Here is a 13,463-nt window from a genome sequence, read left to right as displayed (position 1 = left end):
AGTGGCTATCTATTTAGGCTCTGGAGGAAAACTTTCTGAATAAGTGCTTCTTATTGGTTATTAATATTATTATTATCATTCTGGAATAGAGTGGAATTTCCATGGTACAAAAGGATTGACACAAAATGGACAAATGGGTTAGAAAGAGTCCTACAAAGAAATTTCAGAACATAAAAAATGACTAATATAAGTCCAAATAAATCACAGGAAAGTGGTGCTATTGCTTCTTCAGTTCTGATTATGTTCTGATGATTCCAGCCACATTAGAAAGTAAAGGCAATGACAACCTAATTAGCCACAATAAGAATTAGGCCCCCAAAATGTCAAAATTATGAAGTCTACTTTAAAAAGGGCTTACATTCTACTACAAAGCTGTAATCATCAATACAGTATGGTATTGGCACAAGAACAGACACATAGACCAATGGAATAGAACAAAGAACCCAGAATTGGACCCACAAATGTATGGCCAGCTAATCTTTGACAAAGCAGGAAAGAGTATCCAATGGAAACAAAGACAGTCTCTTTACCAAATGGTGCTGGGAGAACTGGACAGCAACAAGCCAAAGAATGAAAACTAGAACACTTTCTTATACCGTACACCAAAATAAACTCAAATTGGATGAAAGACCTGAATGTGAGACAGGAAACCATCAAAACCCTAGAGAAGAAAGCAGGCAACAACCTCTTTGACCTCAGCTGCAGCAATTTCTTACTTGACACATCTCCAAAGGCAAGGGAATTAAAAGCAAAAATGAACTATTGGGACCTCATCAAGATAAAATGCTTCTGCACTGCAAAGCAAATAATCAACAAAACTAAAAGGCAACCAATGGAATGGGAAAAGATATTTGCAAATGACATATCAGATAAAGGGTTAGTATCCAAAATCTATAAAGAACTCACCAAACTCCACACCTGAAAAACAAATAATCCAGTGAAGAAATGGGCAGAAGACATGAATAGACACTTCTCTAAAGAAGACATCCACATGGCCAACAGGCACATGAAAAGATGCTCAATGTTGCTCCTCATCAGGGAAATACAAATCAAAACCACCCTCAGATACCACCTCACACCAGTCAGAGTGGCTAAAATGAACAAATCAGGAGACTATTGATGCTGGCAAGGATGTGGAGAAGCCGGAACCCTCTTGCACTGTTGGTGGGAATGCAAACTAGTGCAGCCGCACTGTTTTCTGTCTGGAAAACAGTGTGGAGGTTCCTCAAAAAACTAAAAATAGATCTACCCTATGACCCAGCAATAGCACTGCTAGGAATTTACCCAAGGGATACAGGAGTGCTGATGCATAGGGGCACATGTACCCCAATGTTTATAACAGCAGTTTCAACAATAGTCAAATTATGTTAAGAGCCTAAATGTCCATCAACTGATGAATGGATAAAGAAGATGTGGTTTATATATACAATCAAATACTACTTGGCAATGAGAAAGAATAAAATCAGGCCATTTGCAGCAATGTGGATAGAACTGGAGGGTATTATGCTAAGTGAAATAAGTCAGTCAGAGAAAGACAGATATCATATGTTTTCACTCATATATGGATCTTGAGAAACTTAACAGAAGACCATGGGGGAAGGGAAGGGAAAAAAAGTTACAAACAGAGAGGGAGGGAGGCAAACCATAAGAGACTCTTAAATACAGAGAACAAACTGAAGGTTGATGGGGGTGGGGGAGAGGGGAAAGTGGGTGATGGGCATTGAGGAGGGCACTTGTTAGGATGAGCATTGGGTGTTGTATGGAAGCCAATTTGACAATAAATTATATTAAAAAAAAATAAAAAGGGTTTACATTGACTATCATTATAGATGACCCTGACCTAACTATGTATTGTGCCTTGACATATTGGCTGATGTAGATACATAAATATAATTTGTAATTAAACAAACGTATTGGGGTCCCTGCTTAAAAAATATTTTTCTTTTCTTTTTTTTTTTTTTAATATATGAATTAAAAAATATTTTTTCTGGTAGAACTGCACAGTAAAGAAATTTGGAAACCACTGAGCTAAGGACAGATTTGGGTCTAAATGGCACAAGACACCCCAGATCCAATAAATGTCCTCTGGCCCTAATGTAAGAGTATGAACTTCTTGGTTATTGATGCTTTTAATGCATTCATAAAGCAGAGTTGTTACTGTGCAGTATATTTTCAATGGATTTTAAAAGAGTATACTTCAAAATTTGGGAGTATTTTATCTGCAAAATCATTTGATCTGATATTATCTGATATTTACTCAGAATAAAACAAGGTCAATGTTATGTACCATACAAAATTTTGTCACTGATAGGATGGGTTATGTGACTTGCACCCTCATGACGGTGAATTGCCTGCTGACATTAGGACCAATTGGGTCGCACACCAGCTCCATCATTAGAAGCCAGAAAGCAATGCCCTTTTTGCTCCAGTTATTCTTGAAGTAATTTGTTTACCCTAGCCATCAGAACACAGTCAATAAACTGCAGGGATTGACAAAGTGGCACTGTACAGGCAACACGGAAAATTGGAAAAGTGAATTGTAGGTGGTGAGTGGTTAGCAATAAATAATCAGCTTATTCCAGTTGCAGAAATGTCTATGACCAGGAGAAAATCTGACCAGTGAAAATTTTGAATTGGACAAAAGTGGGCCACTTAATTCTCCATGAATACATTCAAGAGTGAATATGTTTGGATTCTCTAAGCAAGACTGCTCTTCACAATACTTGGCTTTGTTAAAATCCTGTCTGCTGACATTTGGATTCTCTCCAGTTACCTGGCATCTGAAATTATATCATTAGTGATTTACTCCTTTGAACTAAACATAGACCTCTTCAGGTATCCTCTTTTGAAAAACAAGCACCCTTGGAAAGATTTAGCACAGTAAGTAAAAGGTCCCTTGGTATAACTTGGTCTACTAAATGGCTGCCCCTGCAGGGAGAGCTCTGGAACAGTAAGTATCAAGGCTCCAGGCATCCTGGAGAGGGTGTGTGAGGAGGTGGGGAGCTGGGAAAGGGTGAGGTGAGGCTTGAGAAAAGAGTAAAGGTAGAGAAGGAGGGTGCCAAAGGCCAGGTTGAAGGGTTTCAGTTTAAACAAAGAAACTGATTTTAATTCTTTAGTTCAGGTCTAAAATAGACTGTGTCAAACACTGAATTCATCATAATCCTCTGGACTTGGGAAGGCATCATATCTTTCAGAATTAATTCAGTATAATATAACACTCAAGGGACCCCAAATAAATACAATCAACTTTCAGTTTTCAGTGAACCTGCCATGAGCTTGTTGATGGTTGACAGGCAATTGGGGACACAAATCAGCACTCCCTGGGCAATCACACCCATTTTCTTATCAATTATGGACAAACGAGACAGGAAGGTGAATTTCTAGAAAGAATAGAAAAATGCTCTTCAGTGCAGCAAATTGTCCTGATTAGGGACTACCTGTCATACATCTTGCAGGATCCCATTCCTCATTGTTATTGTGGATGATTGAGCAGTGGCCGTTCTGATGGAATCTCTTTGATGATTTCATTTCTGATGTTCACCTCCCTGCTTGTTCAGCAAGCTGCACATCTGGTCAATATCCTCCCCACCCCACACACAACTGATTGATTTAGTAGATTCAGTGGGAAAAAAAAATCAAAGTAGTTCCACAAAAATGTACTTTTTGATAGAAGTTATTAGTCAGTCGCTAACTAAATTGATAGGTTACTTTTATCTTGATTTTTTTTTTATTTTTGTTTTCAGAAATAACAAGTTTAGCTGACTAAAAAGACCAGGTGTCTAATCGACTTGGCTGGTTGTGCTGACAGATATTTGATGTGACATCCATTGACTACACTGACGGGAATTTGAATGAGTTCAAGTCAAAATGTTTGAATTCATCAGTGGGGAGTGTCAACCAATTTTTGCTCTGGAGAAAGCACTCAAATGTCTGCATTTTACAATGAGGAAGTACAAGCTGTTTGGCCTCAAGAAATAAGTGATCCAAGAGGAGATTTCTTTGAAAGGACCTGAGTGATATTTTGTGTCTTTTGATCTCTTGTAAGAATCTGAGTTTGTTCAGGAAAGACCAACTCATGTGCCCATTACAATTACATGGTCTCTGGGGGAAAGTAAAAGCAGTGGAAGTGATTCTGAGTAGAGATGTTTTTCACATTACACCAGAGACCTCATACTAACTCTCTTCCTGAGGTTTCTAGAGCCAGACCATGGGAAAGCAGAGCAGGAGGTAAAAGGGGTTTCCAGTTTTCCATAATCCCTGCTCCCGCCATGCCTCAAACTCCTTTGTCCACCTCTGTTCTCCCTTTATCAGGGTGTCCAGCTCTCATATTGTCCCTTTCTAGGGCAAATAGCCTCCAATCCCCCCACGGAAGGAGTGACAAATCATGCTGCTCCCTAAGCCTCCCCAAGAGAGATTACATTTATCAGGGACTGACATTTTGGTCAAACACTTACTATGAACCAGGCGCTGTACTGAGCAATGTACACATGTTCCTAACAACCACTGACCATCGTATGGCTCATCTATGGCCTTAAAAAATTTTTTTTAATGTTTATTTATTTTTGAGAGAGAGAGCATGAGCAGGAAAAGGGCAGAGAGAGAGAGAGAGAGAGAGACAGAATCAGAAACAGACTCCAGGCTTTGAGCTGTCAGCACAGAGCCTGATGTGGGGCTCGACCTCATGAGCTGTGAGATCATGACCTGAGCTGAAGTCAGACGCTTAACCAACCAAGCCACCCAAGCGCCCCTCATCTATGGCCATTAGTTAATGAAATAACTCTCTTGGCTGAAGTTGAGAGCTGAAATTCTGTCAAATATGTTTGGCTTGGTCTGGGCAGTGAACTAGCACTCCTCGAGCAGGCCCCGGATCCCGGAGAGATGGGGGGCCCTTGGGCATCACGCACGGCCATGCACGCCCTCAGCTGGCATAAATTACTACAGTGGCCAACGCAAAGGCTCTGACTGTTTAGATCTTTCAGCCAGTCTTGCCAAAGCAGAAGCTTCTATGATGAGGCCAAAGGAGAGCTCCCAAGCTTGTCTGAGGAAGCACGTGTCACTCTAGTTCAGCAGAAAAGACATAAAGGTTGAGGGTCCCTAAGGCTTTTTCTCGCCTTACTACAGTTTTGGGTCCCTTAAGTCAATGCTTACTAATAGTTCAGTCTTACTTTCAATGCTTACTACTGGGTCAATCTGATGAGTTCATTTGAGGAAAAACGTCATGTAGACTTTTGATGACTTCATTCAGCAAACATCTACGCAGTGGCGCAAATGTCGGCTGGGCAGGGGAAGTCCTGGATCATCAATGGAGAGAGCTAGCCCGGTGGACTGTATGCATATAAGAAAAAAAAATCTCCATTGCAATTAAGATGATGAACTCAAAGCAGGTGTACATAGACCCATAAAATATTACATCCTTTAGAAACCTGAATGGTGGAACTGGCCCAGCCTGTCCCTTTCTTACTGTGTGGCTACAGAGTAGTTATATTACAAAGCATGTGCATTGTCTTCTCTGGACATTCAGGGTCAGAGTCTGTTGCCTACAGAGGAGTGGGGAAAAGCCTGGGAAAGAAGGAGATGGTTGAGGGGTCCAGTTCTGGTCAGGCTTTCCTACTTGTCTTATATGTATTAGGTAAGACAGGTGCTTCCCCATAAGTGTACCTTTATTACTTCAGATTTTTTCTTCACAGTGCCCCTCAGGTGGCAGATTGGGCTAAATTTCAGAGAGGCTACATGACTTGCCCAAAGACACACAGCCAGTGGCTGGTTGAGTCAGCATATGGTGCAGGTTGGGGTGCGTACTCTCTTTTGCCTTTTCCACCAGACCATGTGGTATTGTGCTGATCACCCTGAGGGGAGGCAGCCAGGTTTACTGGAATGAGGCACAGCATGGGGAAATGGCAAAGAATGAGGTTCTGGAGCCAGATTACGCAGTTTGAGTCTTAGTGTCCCCCACTTCCCAGCATCATGGCCTTGGGCTAATTATAACTATAGGCCTTGGGGCCTGAGAGCCCCCCCCCCCCATATGCAAAATTAGGACTGTGGTAATATCTACCCAGAGTTGGCTTCATGGGCATGTGACCAGTGCAATTGTACATAGTCTTCTGCTTAAAAGGGCCCCAGGCTTGGGGTTTCATGCTCCACAAGCACCATCTTGAAATTCTTAATAATTCAAACATATTCAATTGTTCAAAACCCTAACATTGTGTTTTATATGTGAAGTTTGATAGGTCAGTGGACCATGAATGGGGGTGACTTGGATCCTTGGCCTATACTCAGTCCTGCCTCCTGCTGCCTCTCCTGTTCTCAACTGCCTTTAGGTGCCCAGGGCCTCTCCCTCCTGGCCCCTCACCCTGGGACTGCTGCTACTCTCTGTGCTCAGGTGCGCACAGGTGTGGGGAGGGTTGGAGTTAGATGATGCACCCTGCAGCACTTTGGCCCATTCTTGGTACTGAGCAGAACCTGGCACATAGATTGCAGTCCCTTGGGGGTCATGCATTCACAGTGGGCTGGGCTGGAGGGCTTGTGGGAAGGGGAGACCCCTGGCTCAACTATCCAACTTTGGTTGGGGCTCAGTGTGGCAATCTGATGGCTGGTGGGAGGGAAACCTGCAGAGAGTGGATCTTTTGTGTGTACACTTAGTCACTGGGTGGGGCCCTGTGCAGTGAGAGTCTGTGCTCACCTAGCAAGAATCCCTGCGCTTCTGGGACCGCATCATTAAATAGCAGATAAAAACATCATGATAGGTTATGACAGGTCAAGAAGAGAGAGGGAGGGAGTGGTGGTGGGGGTGCAGAGGAAACCACCCAAGGAAGAATGAAAAAAGTTTTATATTTTAGTACCCTTAACTGCATGTTTCCCCAGCTTTTTTTTTTTTTTTTTTAAAGTAGGCTTCACACTCCAGGGCAGAGCTCAATGTAGGGCTTGAACTCACAACCCTCAGATCAAGACCTGAGCTGAGGTCAAGAGCTGGATGCTTAATCGACTGAGCCGCCCAGACACCCCTCCCCTGCTTTTTAAACAAAGGCTCCATTAAATCTGTATCTGGCCCTGAACTACCCCAGGGCTTGTTGAGGACTGGACGAATGAGGACCTGGAAGCAGTGGAAACGGCCAGTGTATGCGTGGTGCTGCTCAGTTCACTCTTGGCCATTTCCTGGCAGGACATGTGAGCCATGGTTAGGTTCCTTTCCTTTGGAGAGGGAGGGCCACAGCCATGCTCTAAGCAAGGTGGGCGGTGTCCCTCCACCCATCAAGCCCATAATAAAGCAGAGTCATGTGCTCTCTTCCTAACTCCTGACAAGCTTCTTTAAATCGGGCCAGGCACAGAGAGGCAGCTCCCTTTGCAATAGGGCTGGCAGGGGCCAGGGCTGCAGCAGGCATCTCGCTGAACCCAACTGGAAGGAAGCAGGGGGATCGTCATGTGGTCACATCCGCTGTGATTCAACTCATTTCCAGCATGATAATGAATTCAAGAACGAGCTTCTGAAATGAACTCTCCATCAGGAGGGAGGCGGTAATTGTGCTGGTTATTAGCGATTACTCCTGGATGGGGGTTAGGGGTGTGAGCAATAGAATTAAATGAATTTCCTTTGAAAGTTCTGCTGCGCAAAGTAAGAGATATAAATGCTACATTATGCGTTTAAAATACCTCCCGGGTTTGGTTTATAGACTTGTTTATATTTATATATTTATTTGAATGTTTATGGCCTTCTCTCTGTCATTTCACGTTGGTATCTCCATACTCATTATGGTTTTATGGCCGCTTTTTGGAAATCAGTGGCTGCACACACCAGCAAATGATTTGATGAGAGAAGGAGATCCAGAAAGGAAAACAAGTTTAATATTGTAGTTAGTGGGGTGGGGCGGGAGGGGGGAGGAAGAGCCTTCCCTTGGGGTCAGAAAGCTAAAAAATGAAGCTCGAGGTCTGCATGCTTTAGTTAGAACCTTGGGAGTTGTTGCTTAGAAGGTGGCCAGGAGATGGTCAAGTTCCACCCCTCCTTGGAGAGATTAGGAGGCCTTGTGAGGTGGAGACACTGATCAGAGATCTCATAGCTTATTGTTCAGGAGTTAGGACAGGGGCCCAGGTCTCCTGATGGCCGCTGTCGCTCCAGACCCACCCTCTTCCGTTCCTATACCCAGGGACACTTCTCTATTGGGCACAACAGGCACTGTGCCCGGAGCCCATGATAGTCTTCAGGACCACAACATTGCTTTAATTTCTTTAAAATCAGAAAGAAAAAACACATATAATCCAGCCTGCATTATATTCATCTCAATACCAATGTGGTCATAAAATATAATTTTTAATATTTTTTTATGGAGAAAGAGACCTATGAAAGCTGAGTGCCTAGGGTCCCCGCAAGTCATAACGTGGCCCTGCCAATACCGACCACCCAAGAGGACTGTGGGAGAAATGAGGGAGGTGAGGAGCAGTCCATTGAATCCTCCCCACCCCACCCCCACAGCAATGAGGTTCTGCTTCCTCCCCATCCCCACCTCTTTTAAGCCACCATATCTCAGATGTTTTTCTGTCTATCTCTCCGCAGGGAGATCATTTCAAACAGGAAAGAGGAGGCTCTGAGTATAATATCTTATGATGGGTAAAGAGTGACAGAGATAACCCATGTGGGTAAATGCACACTGAATTGCAAACCCCTGCTGAGTTCAGAAGGCACTTGAGGATGCTCTGAGTCTCAGGGTCTCCATGGTATATGTGAGCCACAAATGCTGTGTGAATGTGGGGGTGGCCTATTTAGTAAAAAAGTAAAGATGTGAGATGTGTCAGGTACCTCTGCTTGGGTACATACTGATTAGCCTGCACCTCCTCAAACCTGATCAGCCTGAGGTCCCCAGTCTCAGTAAGAGAGACTGTCACTCACTGCTATGGACTGAATGTGTCCCCCAAATTCATAGGTTGAAACCTACACCCCAATGTGATGGTATTAAGAGGTGGAGTCTTTGGGAGGTGATTAGGTCAAGAGAGTGCAGCCCTCACGAATGGGATTAGTGCACTTGTAAAAGAGACATGTGAGGACACAGCAAAGATAGCTGTCTATGAACAAAGAATGAACACCAAATCTGGGGCGCCTTGATTTTGGACTTCCCAGGCTCCAGAACTGTGAGAATTGTTGTTTATGAGCCCCCCACCCCAGTCAATGGTTTGTGTTGCAGCAGTTGGAATGGACTAAGACACCCCCACCCAAGTGCTCTAGACTCTCTCTCACACCCCACACTGCAATGTAGCAGCAATTCCTATTAGTTCCACCTCTAAATTACATCTGGAATTGGCTTTTCTCATTGCCTTCATTGCTAGTGGCGGAGCCTAAGGCACCATCATCCTTCTCCTTGTTTATGTGTCTCAGCTTCCTCCTGTGCCTGCCTCAGTCCAGCCGGAGCAACCTGAGTGGTCCCTTGAATACGTAGCACGAGTCCCTTCCCTGCTGAAGACCTCTCCAGAGACTTCCCAGCTTGTGTAGACACAAGCTGAAGTCCTTCTGCCTCCCGCTTGGCCTCCACACCTGACTTCTAGCTACATCTCTGACATCATCTTCTCCTCTGCTTAGAGCATGTTAAATCCACCTCTGCTCCAGGATCTTTGCATGTGCCACTTCCTCTGCGTAGACCACCCTCTCCTGGTTAGTCATGGTTCCTCAGAAAGGTATTCTCCAGACACCCCTCTACTGTAGTACCCCATCCCCCACTGACTTTCCATCTCTCTTACCTGTCACTTTCCACAGCACGCTACCACCATCTGACACTCTGGCACACCCCCATTTGTTTCCTGTCCTTCCCTCCCACTGGGATGAAGCTCCTTGAAAGCAGGAACCTTGTTTTACTGTCAAATCTCTAGGCTTCTAACAAATTACATGTTCAAATAATATTTACTGAATGAACGAATTAAAGTCTGGGGCTGTAAAGTAATTTGTCCTTTAAAAATGTCTGAACATCTGTCTGTATGAGCAGGTTTCCTATTTTCACCCTAGATTTGGATTCTGAAATCTTGGTGATTCCTCTTCTGGCCTCTGCCTAGTTCTATCCCTCATCTCCTCTGAAGGGCATTCTAGAAACAGCCAGGTGGCTGGTCTCCTAGCCCCTCCTCCTGTTGCCAATGGAGGGTACTCCTAAGATGGACTTTAGCCTGTCCCTGCCCTGCTGAGGACCCTTGGAAGGCTCCCTGCAGTCTTCAGGGTCAATGGCCACTCCTTAGACAAGTGTCCAGCCCCACTTTTTGCCCTGCCTGCCTTACCCTCTTGGCTGCACTACCCTATGTTTTTTTTTTTTTTCAGTTCCTGAAATGGACCTCAATACCTCAAGGCATAACTTCTGTATACCATAAACTATCATGACAGTATCATTGCTCAAAACAGTTCTCAAATTGGAAGACAGAGAAGGGAGAGGGATAAGAAAAAACCACTCCCTACCCCCAATAAAATTCCAACGGAACTACAGGCAGAGGAATAACATGAGGAGCCAAGCTAACACAAGGAGCTGGGGAAACCCTGCTGGTGTATTTTGTCCATGAACTGAGCCAGCATTTGCAGGACACACATAGTCAGCCCTATGGATGTCGGGATGGGCGCTAGTGGGGCAGAGGTGCGATGGTCAGTTTGCAGTGGGGGCAGATGATAGGTAGTTCTGGCCCAGAGAGGGAGCTTCTCTCACTAGGGGAGCTAGTCCTCAGTGAGGAGGCAGAGGTGGGGAGCCAAAGACATGGGTGAAGGTCAGAGGAGGACATGGGCCTTGGCATGGAGGTGAGCAGTGTGGTCAGTTCCAGGAAACGCAGAAGCACAGAGGGGAGTGTGGGCAGGTGAGAAGGTGGGCTAGACACCACTCTGAGGAAAGCATGATTCAATAGGAACCCTGTGGGTGGTTGCTGAAGGAGTCTTAGTCCCCAAAGAGATAGACCAGGTGTAGAGATTAGAAATACACTCTCCTGACAATGAGGATTTGGAGGCAGGGATAGCAGGTGGTAGGCTATTTCAGGCACCTGCTGGAAAAGTGATGACAGGGAGAAGCCATGCACTCTATCTTGGAGACCTGGCTTTGATAGGGTTGGCTGGCAGACAGCTCACAGGGCCATTCCTGGAGGACTGGGACACTGGAGAACCATGTGAGATGGGGAGGCTTCAGTAGGAGGTGAGTGGGTCTGACAGTAGAGGAGGTGGGGGCTGAGTGGCGGGAGGACAGAGCAGTTGTGATGGGCAGTTTAGCGTGTCAGTGTGGCTGGGCTATGTCCCTAGTTACTCAAGTACCGATGTAGGTGTTGGTACATAGGTATTTTGTAGATGTGATAATAGTCCATGATTGGCTGATTTTAAGTAAGAAGATGATCCTGGATGATCTGGGTGGGCCTGATTCAATCATAAATTCCTTATGAGCAGAACTGAAGCTTTCCTGAGAAAAGAAGTAATTCTGCCTGTGGACAACAGCTTCACCCCATGCCTGAGAATTCCAGCTCACCCTGTGGATTTCGGACCTGCCAAGTTAGCCTCCACAATCATATAAGCCAGTTTCTTGCAATAAATCTCTTTATGTACTATGTATTATCTTCTACTGGTTCTGCTTTTCTGGTTGACCTCTGATGATACAACCCCTAGGAGAGAACCAAGCCCAGCCCCTTGCCTGAGGCAGGTCTCTTGGTTCCCTCCAGTAAGTCCTGCCCCAGGCTAGGGTACTTCTTCCCCTTCCTCCTTTTTCAGGAGCTGATGGAGTCACAGAAGCAAAGAGGAGTCTGTTTAGGGAAGGGCATTATGTACCTGCCCATCCTCTGAGTGCTCATAAATACAAGCACCCATAATTTTAGGACTGGATTTTTGCCTCTCAGAGAGACCCAAACCCACCCAGCCCCATGTGCCTCACTTTAGTAGGTATCCCCTTTCTCTTGTCCTAACCTTGGGCAATTCCCTTTGGGTCTGATGCATCACAGGAGAATCCCTATGCTGGTGTCTTTCTTTCCCTTTTAATTCTGTCTCCTTGCTCCCCAGTAAGGGCTTGAAATATATCCATAGTGTTTTTTAATGTCTATCCTGCTCTATCTGCATATGCCTCCATTAACCAAAGTCAATCTCAGGAGTCCTGGGGGTGAGATCAATTTTGCTCCAGATAGCCGTGCCAATTTCCACTGCTTCCAATAGTATTTCAAACCTATCAAGAGCACTTGGCAAGCCAAACATTTCCACATGGTTTACACACATTAATTAATTTAGCCTCATGCCACCATAGCAAGACAGGAGAGGGCAACTGGAGTGCACAGGTAGAATTTATGGAAGGGCTGATGGGGAGAGGTTCCCTATGAACAGGGGAAGGGGGACCTTCCGGAGCAGATGCTTTCCTCCCATCCACAATGGGTGGTTGTCTTTTTCTTGGATGGAATCTGTACTACTCAGCGGGAGAGCCTCCATGAAGCATGAGCAACACAAGTTCTGTGATCCCATTTCTGCAGTGTCTTCATGATTGTCAGGGGACAAAACCTTCTTAATGAGTACGCTTAGGGCAGCCTGCTTGGTCTGATACTGGCTCTCAAGGACGAGGTCAGGCAGACGGAACAAGGACACTGCCCACAGGCTGCAGTGTGTGGGAAGGGGGGTGGGTGGAGACCGGAGGAGAGAAGAGGCTGAAAGCTAGCTCTAGTTCTGTGCCAGGAAATGCGTGGTCTTCTTTGGTCCTAACCCCCACAGCAACCTGGCTAGGTAATTATTGCTATTTTCTTTTTACAAAAGGTGAAACTGAGTCTCTGCCTGGCTTTAAAGTCCTTGCTGTTTCATGTATACACTTTTCTCACATGGAAGGAAGAGTTCAATTGCCAAGCTGGAAAGAGGTGGTGATGCTCAGTGGAGAGTGCCTGGTTTCTAGCCCCAACCACGTGACTTCAGGTAATTCACTTAATGTCTGTGTGTCTCAGTGTAGTTAATGGTTAAATGGAAAGACAGTTGTTTTGTGCAGTGGCAAAAGTGTGGCATTTGAAATCAGACTGCCTTATATTCTAGAATCTTCTATGCCACAGCTTTTTTTTTTTTTTAAATAAAAGATCTAGGCATGCCTGGGTGGCTTAGTCAGTTAAGCATCCGGCTTTGGCTCAGGTCATGATCTCACGGTTCATGAGTTCGAACCTCACATGGGGCTCTGTGCTAGCAGTGTGGAGCCTATTTGGGATTCTCTCTCCCTCTCTCTCTGTGCCCCTTCCCTGCTTGTGCTCTCTCTCTCTATCTTAAAATAAATAAATACACTTAAAAAATAAAAATAAAAAATCTGTAATGCCTATCTTATAGGGTTATTGATGAAATGGGATATTGTATACAAAGTGCTTAGCACAGTGCTGGTGGTCATGTTGTTAAATGCAAAATAAATGTTAACTATCATTAATTCCTCATAGAGACACTGTGGGGATCATTTTTTTTTCAGCTCATTTTTAATGAGCTTCTGCTTTTTGCATAACATTATGTTTGGTACTATAATAGGTATGCA

The 13,463-nt window shown here is 44.8% G+C and overlaps 1 protein-coding gene and 1 long non-coding RNA gene across 4 annotated transcripts in view; one reads left to right on the top strand and one right to left on the bottom strand.

The window, feature by feature from the left end:
- SLC14A2 (solute carrier family 14 member 2) overlaps positions 1-13,463 on the bottom strand; it is a 505,451-nt gene that overhangs the window by 71,777 nt on the left and 420,211 nt on the right. The gene's annotated exons all lie outside the window — the stretch shown is intronic.
- Positions 1-13,463, top strand: part of LOC123588582 — a 144,035-nt gene that overhangs the window by 6,319 nt on the left and 124,253 nt on the right. For all 3 annotated transcript variants that reach the window (XR_006707919.1, XR_006707918.1, XR_006707917.1), the window contains exon 3: positions 12,719-12,871. This is a non-coding gene — a long non-coding RNA (uncharacterized LOC123588582). The remainder of the gene's footprint in view (positions 1-12,718; positions 12,872-13,463) is intronic.

This window comes from Leopardus geoffroyi, chromosome D3 (genome assembly GCF_018350155.1).
Source record: "Leopardus geoffroyi isolate Oge1 chromosome D3, O.geoffroyi_Oge1_pat1.0, whole genome shotgun sequence".
Lineage (NCBI taxonomy): Eukaryota > Metazoa > Chordata > Mammalia > Carnivora > Felidae > Leopardus > Leopardus geoffroyi.
This window is presented reverse-complemented; position numbering and strand designations above follow the sequence as displayed.